Source organism: Aotus nancymaae, unplaced genomic scaffold (assembly GCF_030222135.1).
Source record: "Aotus nancymaae isolate 86718 unplaced genomic scaffold, 86718_ANA_hifiasm-v0.15.2.pri h1tg000004l, whole genome shotgun sequence".
Lineage (NCBI taxonomy): Eukaryota > Metazoa > Chordata > Mammalia > Primates > Aotidae > Aotus > Aotus nancymaae.
The window spans coordinates 16,859,602-16,881,048 of NW_026988415.1; the positions used below are offsets into that span (position 1 = coordinate 16,859,602).

Sequence of the window (21,447 nt, forward strand, 5' to 3'; positions counted from 1 at the left end):
GGAGAGGTGGTTAGGAATTAGCATCTTTTCCCCCTTTTCTCAAATAACTAGAAACTCCTACTCCCTTGACTTATGCTAGGTTTCTACCCAATATAAAAAAGTTTCAGACACCATCCCTGCACATTGTCCCGATGACTTTCACCATACTTGCCAAACACCATCGGGGGTTTTCGCAATTATTTGAAGGGCAGTTTGTACCCAGTCTTCTTCTCCCAACCATTACCATCCTACTCCTATTATCTTGGACTTAACAGATTGATTTCTTGCCTAAAATTAGCTGGAGAATACTATTTGGATCAGTCCATCAGAATTAAAAAGTATAATTAGCCTGAGAATTCACTCCACTTTTCAACCTAACTGCTGCTTGAATATCTCCTCCAATGTTTTGCACTTTGTGCAGAGCATGTAGAACTCTGTCCCCGGGTGAAGCAGTTGATTACAGGAAAGCAGACATGAATTGCTATGAGCTTGTCACTGACGGTCCTGCATATGTGTGTGTTATCAACTACAATTGTCTTCGTAAAATTAAATAAAAGCACGCATTTATTATTGTGGGGCTCCAATTAAGGGACAGCTGGTGCTCCTATTACACTTGCATTAAATGGAAACTTGTAATTTCGCTGTGCAGATGCACACGTTTCAATCAAGATATAAAACTGCATTTGCTTTGTCCATTTTCCGAAGTATCTGGAACCTTACCTCAGGGTTCCTACTATCCTGCAAACTCCGTGGAAGAAGGGGAACAGATTGCACTCATCAGCATTTCCCTGTCTGAAATTCTTAGAGGGAAATAAAGGACTGGGGCATTTATGAAAGGAAAAACCTCCAGGAAGGCAGCTGGTGAGTATGAATGTATTTAGCCTATAGTGAGTGGGCATGTTTATCGACTAAGATGAATTTTGAAAGGACCCATTTCGCCTCACCTGTCTGGGCAGTGTCTATGAGCGTCCCGCTGTGAAGCACACTGCCTTTCTCACTGGCACTTCAGTTCCTGAAGCGGCAGAAACTTTGCACCCCCACTCCACCCCCGCCTCTGGGGATATGTGCGTGCGCCGTTTGTTTTCGCTTTTATAAAATCTGAGCGTTATGATTTGCTCCCCCCAAATGAAATGACAAAGGGTCTGTGCAGGGGGGCTGGGCCGCTGGGTTTGGGGGCGAGGCGCCACACCCCCTGAGAATAAAGCCCGCGCTGCGCTCTCGGAGAACCAGGCACGAGTGAGCGAACCACACAAAGAATATATTTCGCGACGAAACAGCGCCCTACAGGAAGAAAGTGCCCGCACTCGGAGCGTGAGCCGAGGCGCGACTTTTTGGCGCTCTTTAGGAGCAGCGAGAGGGAGGAGGAGGCCAGAGAGTCCCGGGTGGGCGCGGGAGCCAAGGCGGCCCGCGGCCGTATTCCCGCCCGTCCCGCAGCGGCGCGCCGAGCCAGGTGAGGTTCGCGGCGGCACTGGGGACGCGGGGCGCGCCGCGCCGCGCTACCTGGCCGGTCGGGGCGGGGCGGGGCCGGGCGGCAGGTCGCGTGCGCCGCTTCCGAGTCCGGCGCTCCGGATGCCCGCGCGCAGCTCCGCTGGCCGGCGGAGTTTCGCGGGAGTTGCCGTTTTGGCGCCCAAAGCCCCCTAGCCGGCGCCGTTTCCCTCCGCGTGCCGCGTGTGTCCGGCGCGGGATGCACGGAGCCTCGGGGGCCCGGGCTGCCCGGGGTCGACAGGGCTCCGCGAGGGGACGTCTGGCGTCCAGCGGAAGGCACTGGCCCGGGCGGAGGGCACGCCTTTGGCGATTGCCGGGCGGGGTTGGGACCGGGGTTGTCATGGCAGCTGCGAGCCCGGGCGGGAGCCCCACGCCCGGCCGCCGCGAGGGAGCTGGGGCGCTCCGAGGTGTGCTCCGAGTGGACTGAACCAAGAGCCTGGGAGGAGCGGGGAGGGCTGGCCGGGGGCCCCGTCCCTTCCCCCCACAGCCCGCCAGCCGGGCCCGGGAAGGGGCCCCGAGGAGCCCAGAAAAGAAAATATTCTGGGCCCTGGAAACGAAAGGAGTCTTGCAAAAGCACGAGGGGGCCAAGGGGGCAGAAGGGAGAGGGGGGACCGTCGCCTCCGTCCTAGAGTCCGCGTGCGCTTGTCTGTAGACTTGACATTTTATACCCCAGAGCCGCCGACTTGGAGCCGGGTTGCAAGTCCCAGCCCTGAAGTTCTGGAGGTGGGGCGGGCTTTAATTTGCTTATATCTAATGATTTCAGGAATCTCGCTTTAAAATGGCGGCATTCAGTATGCACCCCTGCTAAAGGCTCTCCCGGCACCGGGGCCACCTCGCGCAGCGCTGCTTTTGCTTCTGCCGCTAACAGATGGCATGTGCCGCTGCCCCTGCTGCTGCCGCTGAGATCAGGGCCCCTTAGCCCCTGGGTTTGCGCTAACAGCGTAAGGTAAGGCTGGAGATGATTTGGGATTTGTAAGAGTGGCTGCCTTCCTAGGACCCCGAGGAAATAATGCCTCTTAAACTTCATTTTACAAAATAGCAAATAGAAGGAAAAGTCATCCTGCAACTTTGTTGCGATTTTAGAGCTTTGATCATTTGTTTCCTCCTTTCCTCCTCCTCCTTTTTCTTCTTCCTCTTCCTCCTCCTCCCCTTCCTTCTTCCTTTTTTCTACTTTCTTCTCTATCTCTTTTTAATTTAAAGGAAATTCTTGCATGGCATATCAGCAGCAAATGCTTTTTAACAACTAATTTCCCCGTTTTCACGCGATATCATGAGCAGTGCCACAGCTTCCTTGCAGAACCTTGTCTCTTCCCGCCCGGAGTCAACACATTTGGGCAGCTTGCTTTTGCTACTGGGGTTTGAAGGGCATGAGGGTAGATTTTAGGAGACTATTAAAAAGGGAACTTTAGTTTTTAACAATCACACAATAAGCTTTTATGGTAAGAAAACGAAATTAAACCCAGACGAGTAATGAAAGTTGACATTTAAGTGATTCATTGTTGTAGTTTCGTAATTAGGGTAGTAGACCTACTATGTGTTTTTCTGACCACTCTTGATTGATTGATAGATGAATAGAACAGATACATTTTTTGTGCCTCTAATTAATGTGTTTTACAGGAATTATTTTCTCCTAGATGTTCTTACATCACTGTAAATTGAGCTGGGATCCCCACAGCCTCTCCGTATTCGTGTGTAGACTTCATGGGAAAGCATCAATTAAAACAAAACTTGCAAGATTTAATTTTGAAATGATTGGTACTTTTTTATTAAGCGGACTCTGCTTTAGTCAATAAACGTTTGGGTCATTACTGATGCAATGTTTGGAAAACAGACTGTTGGTATGTGGGAATAACTTAACATGCATGCTTAATACAATTTATCTAAATTGTTTTGTTTTCTTTCCCCTCTGTTGAAAGGTTTATTGACAACTAGGCACCTCGGATTTTTCCTGATTATATTCCTATTTTCTACTTGGCCCATGAAAATCTAGTCCTGAATGTTTAACTACTTTTTAAAGTAATTTTAAACTTGTTTCTTATGTGTAATACCTTTGGTGGATGCTTTCATATTAACCAAAACTTCTTCAAACATAGTCTAAAATGGGCTTTTGCCCACAGCTCAGCTGATAATATTCTATCGCTGTTCACTTCTTCTCCCAAAGCAGTAGAAACTACTTGGTTGGCAGACACTCCTGCTACTAAATTTAGCAAGTGTGGGGAAAGGGAGAAACATATTGTTTTGCATTTATTAAAGCATGGTGTCGTTTTCTGCCCAGGTGCTGTAGTCTACCTAGAAACAAACAATCAAACTGTTTACAATGGAATTTACTATACAACAAATTTTCAGCAGTTTTTCATATTATTCTTGAGAGAAGTATGTGGGGCAATTCATTGCTTCATGTCTAAAATGAGAGTTCCTGCAGGTACAGCAATAAACACTTGTATTTTGGTAAAGAGAGGATGAGAAAAAACAACTTATCCCATTTTTAGTGGTTATGGACTTAGATCCCAGTTCAGAACAGCTTGCTTCTGGATGTGATGCCTTGCTGCTAAAAGACTTTGGACCAAATGCATCCTTAAAAGAAAGTGAAGATACTAAGCCTTGAGGCCAGAATAGACAAACTGGGGGAAATTTTGCCAGTTAACATTCTGCTGCCTCATACAGTGATGAGATTGGAGACCTTATACGAAAACATAAGTGAAGGAGTTTGTAAAAAAAAAAAAAAAAAAAAAAAAAGTTTTGAGAGATAATTGATATAGTGCTGGGCTACAAGTGGTGACTGCATGTTTTGCTGTACTTCTAAGGGCTACTTCATTTCTCTAATTTCCTTTACTACTTTAAGTAATCGTAATGACTCCCAGGACTATTATAAAGTACCCTTTTTCCTCAACTGTCCACTTCGGGCATTTCACAACAGCTGCTTTTTATGATTATCAGCTGGTAGCAAAGTACCTTTAGTATTTTGGGATTGGCGTTCTGTTCTTCCTAAATGGTTATCTCTTGCACCTACCTTCTACCTAAATAATGCTTTGCACAAAGTAGGTGCTTAATAAATGTTGCATTAAAAAGAAAAATGAATAGCTTATAAACTCACAGCAGAATAGATTTTCGGTACAGCTTTTAATTTAATCAGAAGGCATTTTTGTGCACTCACAAGAACCTAAACATTCAAATATTAGTATGTACATTTGCCTAGTTGCCTGCATCTTATGTGCAGGCAACTCAGTGGGTTCTCTTGGCTCTCACTGTACTTCCAGGCACTTGTGTACTTCATCTTTTTGACTAGTAGGTGTATTATTATCTATCCAGCTTCACTGTGGTACTTCCCAGTAATCACAGTGGCTTGGGAATAAAAAAGGTTTTGTCTTTTGAGTGACTGTATAGTACATATAGCACATGCTGGAACAGTGACAGCCTCTTAACTGTTGTGCAGATGTTGACAATATAGTTTAGTAGAGTTTTGTTCTTCACCCAGCTGCCTTTATGTGTGAGGGAGGAGGGGAGTGAATGGAGTGAAAAGCTCTAAAATGATGAAGATTTCTATTGATAACATTTTACTTTTATTCTGCTTATAGTACAATAAATTCAGGAAGGTGGCAGAATTTTTCTGTTTTGAAATAAATAATGTTGTCTGATAGGCTTACAAATAGGGATTGGTGCGTAGCTGACAGTACATAAGTTATAGTACGTTTTTGACAAGTAATTTGATCCTGTAATTAAAGTTAGATAATGGTCACTGCCATGTTAACACTATCAAGTGTCTGTAAGAGCATGAAGGCGACACTCACCTTTACTTCATCAAGGTTCTTCCATACTGTTGAGTTTTCTTGTGGCAATGTCTACTAGGCAGAACAGATGGATTTTTCCCCATTACAAATGTATGCGATGTCAAGAAAATAGAAATCAGAAGTTGTGTTTGTGGGATTTTTCTGCTTTTCTCTAGGTGTGATGTAGCTCTCACTTCAAATATAGAAAGAAACCTGAGCCTCAGCCAAAATAAGATGGACACTTTTCCTGAAAGAGAAGAAACTGTGTCTGGGAGCAAGTTGTTTAATTGTCAATTAACCAACCAGCAAACAAACATAAATTATGACTGAAAGAAAGCAATTAGATCTATAATAACGTGGGCTTTTATGTCTTACGGATACCAGATGGTTCCATGACGTTCTGTTCTTCCTAAATGGTTATCTGTTGCCTCAAGATAGCCAAATGACAGTGTTGGAAAGGCAACTTTGAGAATTAGGGTAAATAAGGTATTAATTGTTTTATTGGATGTTAATAACATCCACATGACCTGAAAGGGATAAGAAAATTTTTTTTTTCACATCATTCTAGTAAAACTTCAATCTTAACCCATCTTTTGGATGTGCTTGGTATTAGATTGAATGATAGTGTTTTTTAAAGATTAATGGGGAAAACAATATAATCTGGGAAGTAGGACCTTATCATTTTTATTTAAGAAATAATGGGACTTCCAAATTGCCTAGGCATACAAACACACACATACATGAGTGTGCAAATTAGTGGTCAATTCGGAACAATTTATGCAGATATACATTGCTTTCTCACCGGAAGATTATAGAAAAATACCTATTTTTATAGCATTCCTCCAATTCTAAGAATAAAAGAAAAAACATTCACCGTAAACGATAATAAATATTTGATATAATGATGTCTCTCTGAGGCTCAGGAAAAGAGCCAGGGCTCTGATTGTTCAACTCCAGGCAGTTAACTTTCAGAAAAAAAAGATGCTTTGCTCAGAACTCAAGAGGAAGCAAGAATAAAAGGAGGCTTGATTTAAATGTGTGTGTGTGTTTGTGTGTGTGTGTGTGTGCGCGCGTTCTCCCTTTGTATGTATATGGTGGTTTTCAAGAAGCCGAAGCATGGGACTCAATTAGACATGCTTCCTAAAATATTATGTTGACTCTCAAGTTTTACTTGTATCAGCATTAATTTGGCTCAGAAGGAAAAGGAATGATTTGTTTTCTGATTTGAGGCAGGAGTTTGTTTTGAGCCCAGACAGTGAGTGAACTTGAAGAGCTTAGAAAGAAATGGCCTCCCATTGAGGAACGGCCACCTGGACACAAATGCAGGGGGTTGGCTGTAGAGACTAGAGGTCATTTGATCTCTTTAAGCGATGGAAGCATCCTGGAGTCTGATAGTTTATTGGATTTTGTTTTCCATTTAGGATCATTCAAATTAGCTTAAAATTGCTCATATTGGATTCTTAGAATCCTGAGCGTCTTGACGTTGCCTTCAACTGGTGTGAAAAGTTGAGAAAGGTTTCTTCAGGCTTACTAAGATTTCTTTGAATGTACCAGTAACTCTTCATTAAGCAGAGGTTATTGGGTCTCTTTACCTCATATCCCCAGTGCCTAGTAAATAATAGGTTCTCAGTAAAAGTTTGTTAAAGAAATGAAAGACTATATTAATCTTTCTAACTTGTTTTTGCATGTTACAAACATTCTTCCCTGTAGCATTATTTCTGTTTTTTATTGACAAAAGAAAAATCAACACCAATAAGCAGACTGAACACTAGATTGAATGACTGTTGGAGGCCACAGGAGCAACTCAAGTCCAGGGAGATGCAACAATGCCAGCTTTGGGGCTGAGACTTTGAGGACTGGCTTCTGCTACTTTTCTTTCACTTGTAGTTGCATTTAGAATACCTCCCCCACATCCAAGGGATATCAGTCTTCATTATAAAGAAATGTTTACGTAGAAACAGTTCTTTAACAGTTTCGCCAGGTTAAAAATAAAGAAAAAAATCAGAAATACTGTGACTCTGATGTCTCCCGTCATGTATAGTTGAGGAAGTGATGAAGTTACAGACAAAATCCAAAAAGGACACTGGGAGCTGTCTCATTTTCAGTCAGATGCTAATTGCCCATTTAGAGGCTGGATTTGCATAGGTTTTTATTTACCAAGATACAGGTATGAATAGCGCCTCTTTTTCTTGTGTCCAGAAAGCAAAGTCCACACAGTAGAAGAGACAAGAGCTGTCATTTCAGATCCACCACAATCATCTTTTGTGCCCAGAGGATAATCCGTCTTTAGGTACAGTGCTTGCAATTTCTCCTTATGTGACAGTACAAAGTAACTAAACAAGAGGTTGTGTTGGAGAGTGGCATGGGAGGGGTGGTCTATTAGCGAAATGAGAGAGTGAAAGAACCAGACAGCTTGCGTTTTACCTTTTGTTTTGTAGTACTCAACTTCTACACAGGAAAACAAAACAAAGCAAAAGAAAATACCCTGGAGAATATTAACTGGGCATATATCTCATGAAATAATTCCTCAGTTACTTAATTTATGAATGGGGAAAATGAGATTGTCAAAATATATAATATTAAGGTGGCTGTTTTAAGGTTGGATTTATATACTATATACTCAGAACGCTTTTTTTCTGAGTTCCATTTAAAATATAGTGACAAATTCAACAAGACCCATGGCGCAGAGGTGGGGGGAGATCACATTATCCTCTGAAAAGTAGGCGTTTGATAATGGACCAGTTGGGGGTGCTGTTTTGCGAAAGGGTACATTGATATTTTAAAAACTGTTTGCTGTCTGTGATCCTTGGGGATCCCAAAGAAAGGATGGGGGCATTTCTTTCAGAAGTGATTTTGAGAAAAATTTAAACTCCCAACTCCTTTATGTCGGTATTTTCCCCCAAGTAATTGGACAACATAAAGAGAAACCTTATTAGCTCACCCAGATATATGAAGTGAAACATAGTACATGTTATAGAGTTATATTTTATATTTAAGGACTTCCAAATACATAAAATCATTGGGGAGGGGTTGGGGTACCATGCCTGTGTAATCTGATATGTTTCATGAATGCCTATAGCAGTGGCCTCAGCTGCAGACAGAGGCTGTGTCATTATGCACTCTGTTGGCTTTCTGAAGCCAGGGCCAAGGCCAGACTCAGATTGACAGGCTCCCCAAGAGAGGGCCTTTTTTTGAGAAGGACCTTGAATTTCGGCAGGACTTTTTGTGGTGTATATGTTTACATTTATTAAATTTGCTTTGTAATGCAAATGAAAATATACGGTCAAAATACATAAACCTATCTGGAGATAGTGTTAAACATCTGCATCTGAGGCAATTTGTGAATTTGAGGCCTTAGGTAAATGGTCATCATGACGTTTAGATATCATGACATCAGAACCAGGGAGGAGACCAGTATGAGCAGTGAAGGGCTCCATGTCTGCCTCTAAACTTCAGTTCAGGGTAGGTTCCACTCGCCATAGAAGATGACTTGAAAATCAGTGTCACCAATCCAAATGAGGAGAAAGGGGTAACGCCCGTTGATTGACTAGAGGGAGGGTCTGAGAGTTCTTTTTACAAATTTACATGTGTATTTTTAGTTGACACTTAATAATTGTAATATTTATGGGGTAGAGTATGATATTTCAATACGTCATACAATGTGTAATGATCAAATCTGGGTATTTAGCATATCCATCACCTCAAACATTTGTCATTTCTTTGTGTTGGGAACTTTCAAAATCCTCTCTTCTAGCTACTTGAAAATATAAACTGAAGTGTTGTTATTGTCACCCTACTGTGCTATAGAACACTGCAGTTTATTCCTCTTGTGTAACTATAGTTTTGTGTTCATTAATCAATCTTTGGCTATTTCCCAACCCCTACCCTTCCCAGGCTCTAGTTACCACTGTTTTACTCACTGCTTCTGTGAGATCAACTCTTTCAGCTTCCACATATGAGTGAGAACATGCAGTATGTATATTTCTATGCCTGGTTTATCTCATATAACAATGTCCTCCAGGCTTCTCCATGTTTTGATGGGACTTTTGACTGACTCACAAGTTGCTCCTCTACCCCATGTTTAATCCTATCTTTCTCTGAGAGATAAACCTGGTTTTGCTGGGGAATTCATTTGGATACACTGAGATTCAGTGCGGCAACAATACCAGGGCAGAATGCTTTTGCTTTCTTACTGAAACTCCCCCTCCAAAGCTGTTTTGTGATTGAGAAGTTGACAGGCTAGAAAGATGTGTCCTAGGGCTTGGCATTTCCCAGTGTTGAAAAAAAGACAAGACTGCCTCCGTATTTTGTGAAGAATGTCATCATCATCATCACATCCTCTTAAAAGGATCTGAAATGTGATTTGATTTAGAGAACTCTCTTACATGCACATACTTTGAACTTGCACAGGTCGTTTTGTGGGATGACGATGATGATCATGATGAGACAGGAACTCTAAGAAGCTAGTTTTCTGGGATATTGTAGTCTCCAGCTCTGTCACAAATCAAAGGACATGAAAATTGTTTCTGAACATTGATCCTAAATTAACAGGAAACAGCTAAGCAATCTAAGATCAGATTCTAAATGCTTTTACAAATATGGGCTTTTATTCCAGTATTCATTAAAATGCAGGGGTTCAAGTGACTGGATCTGTAACCTGTGTTAAGTGAATGTTTTTTGGATAAAAGTTACATTTTTCACTTTCAAGCCTGGATCATATAATAGGCCTCCTTGTTGCCTTGTGTCTATCCCCAAAGAAATCTCTGTAATATTTTTAGCCATCTAAGAAAACAGTTCAGACAGAGGCACTCAGAAACAGTGACAAGCAATGACAGGAAATGCTGGTTGCACTGGTCTCCTTCATAACTTAGTGAGGCCACAGCTGGCTGATTTGCTTTTAGCTTCCTGTTTGGGGGCTATTTGAGTCAAAAGTAGCTGTGTTTTCCATATAGAGTTTTTTTTTTTCTTTATTCTGTAAGGCCACAATAAATCTGTCACTGGGCTGCATGTTTCGTATATTTTATGAACTGTATCATGTGGTTTGAGTTTAATTTGAAAGGCAGTGCTTTTACAATCAAGGTCCCTCCCCCAACACCACCCCCCCACACGTGCAGCTTTGTGGTCTGGGATTGCATGGGCCTTCGAAAGTTTATGGCTTTATTTACACAATAGTGATTGCTGAGGAGGGCATTTCCTGCCAGCTAATGACTGGTTGGAAGGACCAACAGTCCAAATCCACGGAGAGAGGACCATTCATTAAATGCCAGGAAGCGACCAGGCTGCTTTTCTCATGAAGTGGTGGGGAGAAAGTGAAACCACATTCTGCCCTTTGAAGAGCCCAGAGCACCGTGGGCCGAGCTGGGTATGGATTGGTGCCTCCTCATCCATATGGAGAATTGAGCTGCTTTTCCTAATAAGTGACTGGATCTGGTTCCACAAATAAACTAACAGGGCCAAACTACCTCTTTCCCACAGGTTGCCAAATTGGGCTTTCGATGGGAGGGCATTTCCTATAGGTCGATGGTCCAATAGAGACTGGCCAAATAAAGTTGAGGGCCCTGAACTTGCCATTAACTGCCTACCAGATAATTCTTAACTCAGTGTTACAGCTACTTGAAAAACCTTTAAGATCACATGATTGAGTTTCCTAATTGGTTGAATAACTGATCATTAGTAAAGTGGACAAAAACTTGGAAAGGAATGGAAAGAATGGTTTGTTTTCACGGACAGTTTAGCAGCATATAGATGTTTTACTTTGATCTACTAATATAATGAAAGTAAATAATACACATGAAGAGTGCTTTGCCTTTTGTGGAAGTACCACTGAGAGCTGTAATAGTAATCATTTAACCCATGACATTTCCAGGAAACAGTTTTGTCCTCAGTATAATTCTTGCCTGCTATAAAGCAGCTGAGGTGTGAAGAGTTTGGCATTGATTTAGAGCAAAAACAGAATAAGATTGAGGCTGGGTTCACATCTAGGAATCTCTGACTTCCTGGCCTGCCCTTCACTCCCTTAGCTTCCTAACTAAACCTTCCATTTGCTAAAAAGTTAAATGTTTATAAAAGACAAACATCTGTTCTGAGTTTTTTGGTAGGTACCTCCATATAAAGGAGGCTATGTGACAACTTCTCCCCACCAATATCCCTGACTCCACAACTTGGCTTGGTCCTTTACCTTGAAATTTAAATGTCTTTCATATCTTCCAAATTTGGTGGGGGGATGGCAGGGGTGGGTTGAATCTCTGAAATAGAGGCAATCATTCACGGCCAGACACCTGCATTTCTTCATGGAACTGAGTAATCTGTCACATGCAGAACAAACCAAATATTAAGTTTCATTTTTGAGTCTGGCAAATGTCATTACATGCTTTTTAAATATTCAGTAATCCAGGGATTGCTGGTCATTACCAGTTCACAAAAGTGAAAGGGTTTTCTGAAGTTCAAAACATTCCACAAATAAACTGTATACTCATTACTGTTGTTATTATTAGATGATGTCCAGAGCAGATTTATAAACAAAAAAGTGGCTGATTAACTAATATATATATATATTTCAAAACATTATTTTAGTTTTTGAACATTTTTTAGTTTGAATGTTAAGATACACTAAAATTTTGCTAGCTCAGATTAAAGACAGTATTCGATTTACAAACTGATTTGGACTAAGAGCAAACAAGGTTTTTTCTAAGTAGATTGGCCTGAATATTTACACACATTTATAGTTAGCAACATAACTGTATTTATTTATGTATTTGTATTTATATTTATTTTTATTTTTGGAGATGGAGTCTCACTCTTTCGCCCAAGCTAGTGTGCAGTGGTACAATCTCAGCTCATTGCAACCTCTGCCTCCCAGGTTCAAGTGATTCTCCCTCCTCAAGCTCCTGAGTAGCTGGGATTACAGGCGCCCACCACCATACCCGTCTAATTTTTGTATTTTTAGTAGAGATGGGGTTTCACCATGTTGCTCAGGCTGATCTTGAACTCCTGCCTCAGGTGATCTGCCTGCCTCGGCGTCCCAAACTACTGGGATTACAGGCATGAGCCACCGCGCCTGGCCTGGACATTATTATTTTGTTTAGCAAAACCTTTCTTTATAGGTAATCTAAAATATATATTTCAAGCTGGTTCAGGTTCAGTTATCACAATTTGAACTAGTGGCATCAAAATTAATGTAGGTTTACTATATTTGGATCCAACAGCATTACCTTGTGGTATTAGGAAAGTCTATTTATTCTGTCATTGTAGTTTTCAGTGGTAGCAACAACTCATTGGTGCATAATGAGATCCATTTAGTAGGTTGTGATTAGCATTTCTATTAAACAGAATTGCATTAAATAGTAAGAAAATATCAACATGTATCATGTAGTAAGATGAGGTATTTTGGGTGAACCTATTATTTCAAATCCATGCACATATACCCTGAGTTACGATGTAAATGGTGTTTCTTACTATTTGTTGCTGTCAGAAAGGTTTAAAAGTCAGTGTTTTTGTGGATGTTATTTCTGTCTCAGAAATATTTTTCCTCTTTTTTTTCAAGGGAAGATGCTCAAGAAATGCTGAGGGCTTTGGTGATGACATACCTAGGGCTGTTGGTTCAGTATCTGATAGTTAATGCATCTTCTTTTCAAACTGAACAGTAAGATATTGCTATAGATGTGCTATAAGATTTAATGTGCAAGGTATTTTGCAGTCCTGAAGGCAGAAACTTTATATATTATGTATTTACTAAGTGGTATTGCTAGAACATTAGGACACTGAAAATAAAACTGTCTGGGGAAAAAAAGCCAAAAGATGATGTTTAACAACAACAAAAACAAAAAATGCCAGCTAAAAATATTGGAACAATTGAGATGCTTCGAACTGCAAAAGAATTATCCAAAAATATTAAATGTTGGAAGAAAATCCAGCTCATTTTACTAAGTGAAATATAAGTTAAAGGGCTCAAAAATTGTTTTTGATTTTCATAAATCAAAAATGGTCATACCAAGAGAGAATGTGTTTACAAGAAGGAAACAAGCTGATTGATAAATAAATATAAATGTTTATGCTGGAAAAAAGCTGTGGGTGTCTGTTTTTTCTGCAATGAACAAAGGCACGCTTTAAAATGAATTTTAAAATTGTAGCAGAGGTATAAGCTAAAAGTCTGTTAAATATACCTAGAATATTAATGGGAATGATTACAGAAATGAAAAAAATAGCCACATAGTCTTTCCAATCTTTCTTTTCTTGGTACTAATGAGTATTGAGCCCAGTAGTAGGAACAAATAAGATTTACTCACATGAACAGATAGGAGATTAACTACTGAATGTGACCCATTAGGATATTGGAATCGTCCTTACAAGTCTGGCCAATTTGTGCATATTTCTTAGAATTAAATGATTGTCAAGGGGAGGAAAATATTGCCTTCTGGGGTACTATTGCATTTCCGGTAGGATCATGAGGAGTTTGTCTTCATCCTCACCTCTCCTCCATTTCCCTCCCAGTGTCATTAAATCTCTTTCTGCCTGAGACATACTGAATTCATTCCCAAAGGTCTCTTCCTGTGGATATCCTTCAGAGCCTTAAAGCACTGTTACTTCCAAAGCTTTGAGGACTTGACATGCAGTAAGGCTTTATAGATATTTGAATGTTAAAACTAAAGTGACTGCTCTGAAAATAAAATGTCAGCTTTTATGAATTAGTGACTAAACTCTGTGATTGTGAGTTTGTATCTCCCTTGTCAGATATAGTACATTTAAATATTGTTAAGAATAGAAAAAGACTTAGACATCTACTGATTGTGTAATTAGCAATCAATTCATGGAATGAGATGCAAAACAAATTAAGTACCATAATAAAGAGTTACATCGGGAGTTTGAGACCAGCCTGACCAACATGGTGAAACCCTGTCTCTACTAAAAATACAAAAACTAGCCAAGGGCAGTAGTGGGTGCCTGTAATCCCAGCTATTGGGAGGCTGTGGCAGGAGAATCGCTTGAATCCGGGAGGTGGAGGTTGCAGTGAGCCGAGATAGCGCCATTGCATTCCAGCCTGGGCAACAGAGTGAGACTCCATTAAAAAAAAAAAAAAAGACTTACATCATCACTAACAAAACCCATTATATACATTATTCTGTTCATGATGATAAAAACTAAAAAATGTTGATGGGTGAAACTGAATACATGCCCTCATCCTGGGAGTTAATGGTTTTAACTTTCTTAGTCTGATATTGAGATCTTTAGAAAGCATATTTTGAAATACATATTTTGGGGGGTTATAGAATACCTTTGCCTTTAAGCATCTATTTCACTGTAAACATTTACAGAGTAGTATAGAGTCGGTTAAATAAGGTGTAGGAGGTTTGAGTGTGAGTTGTTCAGGGTTTTCAGCTGTAGGAAGCATGTAGTTGATTGTGTGTTTTAGGCAAACAAAATTAGTCATTGTTTTGGGTGTCAGCTACCTTTTGCACGTTAGCCTTCTGGGATTTTTTGTTATGGGGTGCTTGAAAAATTAATAGTGATAAGCAAAAGCTATGTGAAAGGGAGTGCTCAAGCCAACTAAACCCCAACCTATCATTCATTTAATGCAGCATTCTAGCTTTCATCAGGCTGTCTGGGAAATATTATGACCTGTTATGTGACACACCTTCCATATTACATTTGAAACTTTAAGGTATACACAGAACTCAAGACTTTTGACAGGTGAGTTTATTTTGTTTCTTGTGAGCGGAAATTTTCTTTGGTAGGCAATAAGACTGTGGAGGCAAACTTTCTTGTAGAATGGAGGAGGAGGAAGGAAAGAGAGAAAGAGCTGCATGGTTTGCTGATATTTTGCTTGCGGAATCCCTTATACCGCATTCCTCATTTTCATGAAATCCAAAAGAAGTTTGAAATGCTGTATTGCTGTTAGCAGAATTTTCCCTAAACTCATAAATGAGGGAAACCCCTTGGTCCCAAGAATTGCAACCATTAGCACTGTCAGGAAGCCTGCAATTATTTGGACATAAAGAAAACAAAATATATATACCTTCTATGTACTCACAACGGTTTAAAAAATAAATAAAAATAAATAAATAAATAAATAAATAAATAAATAAATAAATAAATGTAATCATGTTGAAATAAAGCCTGACCATCTCAGAACCAGGAGAGGAGCTTTGGCTCATATTATTCCTCATGTTAGGTAATCATTAAAACAGAAGAAAACAAAACCCTCTTGAAATGGCAGATTTTTAAAGTTAAGTAGGGTTTCCTTGGATCCCTATAAAGAGACTCTTGTGAAGCACGCATCCAGACTTTTGAGACTTTATACTTTTTGCTTCCTAGAGCAAGAAAGACTTAAGAAATAGGAAGTCAGAAAATACAGTAAAAAACTATGGCTTCTGTGCTGTTAAGAGTCCCTTTCTGATTGGGTTGGTGTGAATAATGGTACACAATTGAACCATGTAAGATGTTAGAGGCCTGAGACTTCCCTTGACATTTCCTTAAGTTGGCAGGCCCAGGCAGTTTGACATTGGCTCTTGTAGCACTTGGGTGGCAGGAGAAATAATAGTGTTTACAGCCACCTTCACTTCCAGGAATGTATTATACTTTTAAATCAATCTTAGTATCTGTAGGCAGGAGTTTATATATAGGAATAAAATTTGAACCCCCATTTTCACACCCAATAAAAACGTCCTGTAATAGGTGTTTATTCAGAGTCAACTGACATTTATTGAACAATTACTGTGTGCCAGATGCTTTGCTAGGTACTTTCATTTTGTTATGACAGTTTTTTTTGGTTATGAAATACAATTGGTTATAGCCAGGCAAATACTTTCTTTGGCATCTAATAGATACATATCAGGCTAAAAATTCTATCTTCAAGTCCCTGCTTACTTTTTATATACAACACCTCCAACCCACAATCATTGCTTTTCTGTCTTGCTTCATCATTTGGGGACCATCTAATGGCCCATGGCCTGCCTCTTCCATCCATGAAGATATTTATTTCATTATAAATCAAGCCAACACTAATCTCTTACCCATCCTGATGTAACAAAAGACTGCTTTCACTCTTTGATGGATGGTGCTACAGTAGGATAGGAGAAACAGAGGAAGAGGCTTGAGAGGTGGATGTAGAGTGAGGAGTTAGGAGTGTGAAATGATGTGGAGTTAAGTGCTAATGAAAGCCATGTAGAAAAATCTAGAACAAAATTGGATTAAACTTGGCCAGAATGCAGAGAAAATAACAGGGCGAGATGTTGAAAATTAATCCCTCAACCTTAGGAGTGTCCAGGGCAGCCCAAGTTGAGCCACACAGGAGGAATTTTTTTGTTATAGAAGTAAAGGACAAAGAAAGTTTCTAGAAGAAGAGAACACAACAGATACTGCAGGAATTATGTAAGTTGAGGCCACTGGTTTGGGCATTGAAAAGGTTGTTGGTGACTTTGGAGAGCCAAGAAGCTGGTTTCCAGTGGGTTGAGGAGTAAATGAAAAGTTGGAAAGTGAAAGTGGTAATGATGCATTTTTGAGCTATATGATGATGACGGATGAGATATGTTGGAACTTCAAAAGGAAATTACATCAAGGGAAGGAAAGGTTTTGTTATTAGGATAGAGATGACTTAGATGTACTTACTGGCTGATGAAAAGGAAGCAGAAGAGAATATCGAAAGTGTCTGTCAAGCATGGAATATGTTCTGAGTGGCTACCCTACTTGCCCAACATCTCTGTTAATATGCACAGTACTAATTGTGCAGTCTGATCAAGTAATTTATGCAGAACTCTGGTGAGCCTGAACTTTGGGTCTTCTTTATTCTTTTTGCCTTAAAGGCAAAAAGGAGGATTAGGGTTGTTCATAAAAGAACTGGAATAGCTACAACCAAAAAAAAAAGGAGGGGTGGGAGGAGGGTGAAAGACAGTGGAATTCTGCCAAAATAACAGGATTATTTTTAAATGGCTTCAGAGGCAAGACAGTGCTACTGAAATAGTGAAAATCTGACTGACATCTTTTTACAGCACAGGCTCAATGAAAATGAAAGAGAGGTTTGGGAAAAGCTATAAAAAATGAGAATTCAAATATAACTATCAAGGATATACTTTTACTCTATTATGTGCCTTTACACTAGAGTTCAGTGTCTTTCATAAATTTGGAAATTTACCATAGGCATTACTTCCCATATGTTGCATCTGACAAGTTCAGTTTTTCATGGGTTTTATATTTCAACTTTAATAAAAATAAAAATAAACCTCGGGTCTGGTTCAATTCCCCTCATTTTAATCACCCTCCCCATCTTCCCATCTATAAGAATATATTTATTTCCACTTTTTCAGAAGCTTATGATTATTGGTAGAAAATATCTCTACCTTCTCTACCTTAAGCTTTTAATTTAATGTCTAGGTTGATTCTAGTCAAACAAAAGGTGATGCCTCTCTGAGGTTCTGCAAATTTCTTTTTACTCTGAAGCGGAAAATGATGGAAATTTTTCAATGCAAATGCATTGAAAAACTTAAATCTTTGAAATTATATTGTAGAGATACTAATGATCTAAACCAACATTTTCAAAACTGTGTTTATTTTGCCACATGTTCTAGGATAAAAAAGATTTATTAGGTGGAATGCCTTAGAATTGAGGTTGAAACAAATACCACATTCTGAGAATCAAATTGCATTAAAGCTACATTCCTAAAAATATATGTAAACATATGTATGCATATGGGGTTTTTTTAGGTGCATGTGCGTGTGTGCGTGTGTGTGTGTGTATTCCTTTAAATTTCAGCTTTTGGTTTTTTATGCTGCATTTCAAGTTATTGTTGCAAACATCACTTGTTGATAAGAATTTAAGAATACTCTATCAATAGGGATCAAAGTAGATTAATGACATCTTCATGCCAAAAGAACACATTGCACAAAATCAACAGGACCTTAGATTAAAATATTTCCCCCAATGCTAGAGAAAAAATGTTAAATGCATTTCTGAAGTGAATCTAGGAATTTTGCTTTTAATTTTTTGTTTATGGTTTCTAGTATAAATTTATTATTTATACTGGGAAAAATAGGTTTTATGGTATCCTATATAGAGAAGAAAATCAAATGGCTTTACACTTAGATTATGGAGGATATAATTTTACTTTGTTGAAATAAAAATATTTGGCAGGTTTAAGTTCTGAAATAATAGCATGAATGAGCTTAATAAGCCTGTGATCAATGATTTGCAACTGTTTGCTTGATAATTGGAAGGACTGCAAAGGAAAGCAAGTTTATATGGTTGGTTTAAATTAAGGCTATTGTTTTGAGGCAGTCAGACAGCTTGGTAATCAAGCTGTGAACTCTGTGCATCTCTTAACTAATTAATTTAGTGTGATATCCCCTCTAAGTCCACGTTCTGTGTTACCAATTAGCTATACCGCATAGGAATCTTAGCCACACTTTCAGGGTCTGCTCTGTGGTTTAGTATTGTGATGATTATTTACTAGATTCAATAAAGAAGTTCAATTTACAAACATATCCTTTTTGGGTTTGGATAGTATCAATAATCAACATTCTTAGAATCCTTTTCCTCTGTAAAATTACGTTTTTGAACAAGTTTTACACATTGAAATTAAAGGAATTAAAATTGGAAACCTATAGAAAAACGTATTTTCCCCAAGTCTTTACTGCATTATCTTTTGGGGGGCATGTGTCTGTATGATTAATATTGCAATAAATGCCAAAGAAATGACGACTTGTTTGTTGAGCTTAAAGTGGAAAAATTCCAGCAAGGAAGACACAAGTGAGTAGTGAGAGAGTATTTCCAAACACATCCCTCTCAAAATGTCTTAAAATGGCTTTTCAGGAAAAAGTTTTTGCCTCCATCTCTGCCCAGCTGCATTTTAGTTGAGAGAAACATTTACTTTAGGATGCGAAGTACCTTGCTTTATTCAAAGACAGAGAAGCCTAGTTTGAAGGACTTGTGATCTTTGAGAGGTATTCACTTCCTCCGATTCAAATTCCAAGCAATTTTTCTAGTGTATGTACATCATCAGAACTCCCTTTTGTCTGAAAGTGCAAGATTATATTTAGTCCTTTAGCCCCAGTTCCTGGTACAGCATCAATGTTCCTAAATATCCATATTGACATCCAAAGTTCTGTCTCCTCTTTTCTTGCCAGGAATTTGATTCTTCCAATACTCAAATCGAAAATGGTACCCTTACATGTGTAGAGCAGTTGGCACAAAGGGGAAGGGAGCTAACTTATCTGAGTCTAGTCAATAAGCCTACACAATTTCACATGAAAAAAGCGAATCTACAAAATACATGGAGAAAAGTTAGGTATAGCAGTGTGTGTGACATCTGCAGTTGACCTTCTATAGCATATCAATGCTGGCATCCTCTCAAGGCAGCCTTAGCCAGGAAATTACTATACTTATAATCTTGGAAAATTGCTTCGGCAACAAAATATATTAGATAGCATGTCTTCTTTTTGTTTGCAAAGCATATTTACAGACTACATATGATGAGTTTATAACAGGGCATCCTAAGTGCTAAATATCTTTCCTTCCCTCCTGCAGCATGCACATACACAAATAAACATAAGAGCAGCTTTAACTTATATTTAAACCACAGTTATGTAGTAGCTTGCAGTTACACTGTATTTGTATTTTACAAAATGGGGGTCTCACTTTGTGGCCCAGGCTGCAGTGCTAGTGGCACAATCATAGCTCACTGTAGCCCAAACTCCTGGGCTCAAGCAATCCTCCCACCTCAGCCTCCTGAGTAGCTGGCACCAGAGACATGTGCCACCACACTTAGTTAATTAAAAAGAATTTTTTTTTTTTATAGACAGGGTCCGCTGTGTCATGCAGGCTGGTCTTGAACTCCTGGTCTCAAGTGATCCTCTGCCTCAGCCTCCCAAAGTGTTGGGATTACAGGTGTGAGCTATTGAACTTGGCCCAGTTATAGATGTGTAGCAGTTGTGAAAGTTTTTCAATTGTGTTTTCTCTTGTAATAACAGACCTAAAATAAATCACTTAATCGTATCTTTTTATTTAAATGTAGTATTAATTGATAGGCAATTTTTAGTTTCAGAGTGGGTCTAACTGTAGAACAATCTGCTAGGGAAAAAAAGGAAAATAAAAGGAAGATGATATCATATTAAGAAGTGGTGGGAAGAGGTGATGTAATTTTGTACTTTTTTCTAATAGTAACAGCTACTTACTATGTGTGAGTCTCTTTGGTAAGCACTTTACACACATTATCTCATCTAATCCTCACAGCAACCCTATGAATTTGGTGATCTTATTTATATCCTTTTTACAGATGGGGAATCTGGGGCTCAGAGAGAGGAAGTAGTATGCCCAAAGACATGTGCGAGTAAACAGTAGCATCAAAACTTGAACTTAATGCTCTAACATTAGTCTGTACCTATAATCCCCAGGGTTATAGTATGGAAATATAAAAAAAGGTTTGATTAGGAACTTGAGTTTACTGCTTGTCTCTTTCACAGTGTATTAGCCACCTAGGATTGTGCACGGGATAAAGATTGTGCTGCATGAATGAAGTAAACATCTAGAAGCACCAGATGCGACAGACATTACAATTCACTTCCGAATTATAGAATTATAAACTTTTAAAAGTTGAGGGGGGAAAGCATCACGTGATTAATAATACACTTGTGCAGAATAAGACTATTTGGCATAATATTGGCAGTAATAGCAATCCTAAATGTTTCAGACTTTTAAAAGTTGTATTACAGTGAGATTTACTATTACTTAATAGAGGTAGTTCCTGATATTTTTCTAGGAATGTTTCCTTTAGGAGACTTTAATTCACTCTCCTTTTCACCCCAATTTCAATTTTTTGGGTTTTTTTTTTTTGCATTTGTTGTTCATTCAATATACTTTATTGATCACATACTCTGAGTTAGCCATGTTTCTATGTGCTGAGGATATAACTCAGAGCATGTAAGTAAATGAATTTTAGTGTTAATGTAAGGGACCTAGACATTTTTCTATAAATTGAGTGTCACAAAGCATCATTGCCTTTATTGCCCTGGATGTCCTTCTTTATCCTAATCATGTTGTTTTCAAACATGTGTACTGATTTAGTCACAATAGCCAAAAATTGGAAACAACCCAAATGTCCATCAACTAATGAATAGGTAAGCCAAATGTGGCATACCCACACAATGGAATAATAGTAATAAAAAGGAATGGAGTATTGATACATGCTACAACATACATGAACCTTAAAAACATTGTATTAAATGAAAA

The 21,447-nt window shown here is 39.1% G+C and overlaps 1 protein-coding gene across 3 annotated transcripts in view; it reads left to right on the plus strand.

Moving 5' to 3' along the window:
• The first annotated feature begins 2,230 nt into the window (after positions 1-2,230).
• Positions 2,231-21,447, plus strand: part of MBNL3 (muscleblind like splicing regulator 3) — a 113,952-nt gene continuing 94,735 nt past the window's right edge. Inside the window, exon 1 of one of the 3 annotated variants that reach the window (XM_012458773.2) lies at positions 2,231-2,410. The gene's annotated coding sequence lies outside the window, so the exon portion shown is untranslated. Of the gene's footprint in view, positions 2,411-2,438; positions 2,904-7,401; positions 7,522-21,447 lie in introns of those variants that run through there. The other 2 variants (XM_012458766.2, XM_012458774.2) reach the window with 2 other exon arrangements.